This window comes from Austrofundulus limnaeus, unplaced genomic scaffold (genome assembly GCF_001266775.1).
Source record: "Austrofundulus limnaeus strain Quisiro unplaced genomic scaffold, Austrofundulus_limnaeus-1.0 Scaffold62, whole genome shotgun sequence".
Lineage (NCBI taxonomy): Eukaryota > Metazoa > Chordata > Actinopteri > Cyprinodontiformes > Rivulidae > Austrofundulus > Austrofundulus limnaeus.
The window spans coordinates 1754926-1759270 of NW_013952464.1; the positions used below are offsets into that span (position 1 = coordinate 1754926).

General features: G+C 35.0%; 1 long non-coding RNA gene across 1 annotated transcript in view; it reads left to right on the forward strand.

The window, feature by feature from the left end:
- Positions 1-2752: 2752 nt before the first annotated feature.
- LOC106518527 (uncharacterized) overlaps positions 2753-4345 on the forward strand; it is a 25191-nt gene continuing 23598 nt past the window's right edge. Inside the window, exon 1 of the long non-coding RNA XR_001310326.1 lies at positions 2753-2770. This is a non-coding gene — a long non-coding RNA (uncharacterized LOC106518527). The remainder of the gene's footprint in view (positions 2771-4345) is intronic.

The following is a 4345-nucleotide window of genomic DNA, read 5'->3' on the forward strand; positions in this document are numbered from 1 at the left end:
ACAGTATATACTGTATATGTGTAGGCAGAGCCTGACATCTGTCGTCATCACGTCACCTGCTTAAAGGCGTGACTAGAGGTGGCTTCAGCTAGGACATGCAGGGGCRTGGTTTCCCATACATGATGTGTTGTACCTCGTTTCTTTCCTTCAGGGAACAGTAGTTATATACATAACACTAGGTTTTCATATTGTCTCATTTCTGCAGTGGGAAGATGTTCAGATAACCTGAGGTGACCTTTGGTGCAGAAACTCAGCTCAAAGCAGCTTCTCAGTCTGTTCACAGCCACAGCAGCTGACTGTTGCTTCATTTGCACAACTTTCTGCAGACATATTATGAGAAGATAACCTTTGATTTAGTTGAAGCTATCTGCTGAGTGTGCAGACAAACACCAAGCTATCAACTGATTCGTCATTCCCATTAAAATAAACAASGCAAGCAGCACAGCCCTGCTGACACAGGGTTGTGACAGCATTACAGTGTTAAAAACATCAACCAGGATGTGGACGGTCCTTGAATGGTTTTGAAAAGGTGACTTGGTTGCTGACTGGTCACAATGGGCTGATACTTCACCTACAACCATTTGTGATAAGGTCACATTGATATTTACACTGTATGTATTGTCTGTGGATGATTCATTCATTTACTGGGATTTTTTTTTACATTTTTGAGCATCACACACAGAGTTGTAAAGTAACTAAGTACAAATACTTTGTTACTGTACTTCAGTAGAATTTTTGGGTATCTGTACTTTACTTGAGTAATTATTTTTCAGCCTACTTTTTACTTCTACTTCTTACATTTTCACACAATTATCTGTACTTTTTACTCCTTTCATTTTTTAAAAAAAGGCAAGAAGTAGAAAGTCGTTACTTTTATTTCATTTGTGTTTGTATTCATCCCAGCTGCTTATTGTACAAAATAAATATCCATGTAAATTGTGCCTCCTAGATAGAGTGAATTTAATTTTGGTTGAATGAAAAGTGTGTTTATATATAAAAAATTCTGATACCGTATTAGTTTATACACAAACAAATCATGTCACACTCCAGCAGGACATAATCATTAAAATAAAAGGACTGTACTTAAGAAGTATTTGTATTTCATGAATTATATTATTGCATTTGGCCGCAGCCCTCAGATAGATTTCCTCAAATTTTGGAGAAAATGTTTGGACACCCTTGATATATGTATATAAACTGAAACAGCTAGACTAGTGCATCCTAAATTTAACATAAATTAAACATTATTTTAATAAAACAGTCATTTCCGCATTTTGGGGTGGAGGTCACCTCTTAATAAATGTCGTTACAGAAAATCTAACTACTTTTACTTTTAATACTTAAGTACAAAAAATATCAGATACTTTAAGACTTTTACTCAAGTAATATTCCTAAAGGTGACTTTAACTTTTACCAAAGTATTTTTTGTAAGATACTTCAAGTATCACTTTGTACACTTAATACAACACTGAGCACACAACCCCACAGCACATTATTAGATTTACAGGCCATTTAAGTGTTTCTGTTGTAATTGGCTGCAGGGACTGTAAAGGTGCACRAAAAGCTTAAAGCCCCCCTTCTTCACATAATTTTGACATTTCAGGCTAAAGTGAAAGTATTTGTTTGTTTTTTCCTATCCAAAAATTTGAACTACATCACCTATTGAATWGTCACTTTCTAACAATCAGTGATCCACACATGTATATAAAAAAACTGACTAAAATAATAAAGTTAATTTAGAAATATTAGGCTTCCTTTAACTTTTTCTGCCAAACAGATTTTAAATTCAGATGTGGTTTTATGAGTCCTCAACAAAAATGCCATTTAATTTTGTTTTCACTTTTTTTCATAGATAGAATAGTTATATGTGTATATTTACATTAAACAATTAGATTTTACAGTATTCTAATTTGTTCATTTTTCAGTTTATATGCACTCAGTGATTGTCCTCCTGGTCTTACAGTCCCAGTCACCTTATTTTATTTACTATTTACATTTGGCAGATTCAAGGTGTTTCTGCAGATTATATTTCCTGGTGTTCTTCTGATTCTGTAGAGACACACATTATTCAAATGAAACCTCATTTCTTTCACCCACAGAGCTTTGAACAAAGGTTTGAGTTCATCATCTTGAGTCATGTTCACTGTGGATTCCCCTCTGCTGCAAACAAACCCAGATGTGTGGGGAAATAAATAAAACATGTTTGGTRATAAAACAGAAAAAAAATCATTAATCTTATTACAGCTGCACCTAGCAAAGACTGGTTCAATAAGATACTAATTCATAATTTTTCAGTTTCACAATTTAACACCTGTTGGGTGCGCTGCAAACATCTGTTCCTAATTTCACGGCTATGCATCAAATGATACTCAAAGTATCTGCTGCAATGTACCCTAACCAACTGTTTTGATGACTGAAAAAGACAGGTTTGTGTCGTCGTTTGAAAAAAAAATTTTGGTCATTTGACTATTTGACATTTGTTACTAATCCACACTTGCTGAAATATTTTAATTTCTGCAAAAGGAATGCAATACAACACTCAACACTGCTTTTCTAAAAGGATTTCATTTACTTTCTTAATGCATGATGCATGATGGATGCCTGAATGTGGAATGAAAACAATGCACTGCTGAGCTCTGGTCTGAACACATGGAGGTACTGTTTGTATGAGGGGAGGCTAACGAGGGGCTGGGCTACAGCTGTGACTAAAGAGATAAGGTACAGGTGCAGGTGGGCGTGGCAGGACTGAGGAGTAGGATCTGACTTGAGGGTGAGTAAATAATTGGCATGGTGGAAACATGTTCTGACAAAATGAGAACCTCTACATGAATAAATGTAACCCAAGAATTTTATTTCCTGTGAAAATGCTGTGTGAATGCTCAAAACTGAAAGATTTATGCTGAATAGTTAAATAATCTGAAACTAGCCTAAAATAGCTTTAAAAAACTCTAATTCCAACCTGAAACTAAGCCACAGAAACAGAAAGACCTGTTGAATTATACAGTAAGAAGCTGGAATTATCACAAAAAGTGAATTTATCTGGAAAAAAAAAAGATTGAAACAGCTAAAAACACAAAACAGCTGAAATTAGCAAAAAGCAGCTAAAGGAAGCATAAAAGTTTAATATGACATAAAAAAGCACAAAATGGTTGAAATTAGCAGAAGAATAGCCAAAAAAGGTTACAAATGATAGCTTAAAGTAGAAAAAGTCTCAAACTGGCTAAATAGAGCTGAAGGAAGCTGAAATTAGAACAAAGAAGATAAAAAAGCAAAACTAGAAAAAAAGGTAAAAGGTGCAGTAAATATTTTTCAATATTTTTATTTATTTACTGTCATTTCTCCAGGCAAATCCCACTGAAATCACAGCTCTCTTTTTCAAGGGGGGCCTGAAGGCAACCTATTGTACATGTTTTTAGGGATGGGGGAAACTGGAGTACCCGGAAAAAAACCCACGGAAGCAGGAGGTGAACATGCAAACTCCGCACAGAAAGACCCCAGGTCCGAACCGGGGATTGTACCCAGGAGCTTCTTGCTGTGAGGCGTCGGTGCTAACCGATGATTGATGTTGAAGACAGCTCCATTCATTTTCAATAAAAAAAAAAAGTGGGAGAAAAGCTAAAATTCTCAAAATATAATTTGCTGAAATACCAAAAGTCATAGCCTGAATGTCCTGAAGGGGATGAACATTTGGATATGTAAACTGTTGAAATAAAACAAACAGTGGAACAAGATATGTGTTGAAAAACGTGTAAGAAAAAAAAACAATCTCGTGTGAATGCTTATAAAGCATTTTCACAATGAATGACAAAAGATTACAAAATAAGCTTAAAAAACAGATCGACAAGTGACATAGTTAACTACTAAGATCTAAGGTGTTTACAATAACATACTTTTGGATGATTCTACATTCAACAAAGTGATTGCACCCATTTTAACTTTCACTGGCTTCCTTCTACTTTCACAATTGCTCTCATATTTCTTGTTCCCATTTCATCCTCCTCTTCCCTCCAGTCACAGAACAGTAATCTCTTCCATTTACCTTAAACCAAACTAAGGACCATGGCAGATTGGGCATTCTGTGTGGATGTCCTCCACTTTTGGAACTCCCTCCCCGACTATCTGAGGGCTCCACATTTTGTTTTTAAACACACCTAACACACCTGGCTCTGTTTGAAGGCATCATTAATTTCAAATATTTTTAACAAGGCTTAAAATCGAACATTTTCCCAACTCTGGCTGTAGTGTAATTTTATTATTATTTTGTTTTTTGATTTTACTAGTTTTATCATTTACTGTATGCTTTGTTTTGTAACACTGAGATTTTTGTTAATGAAAAGTATTACAA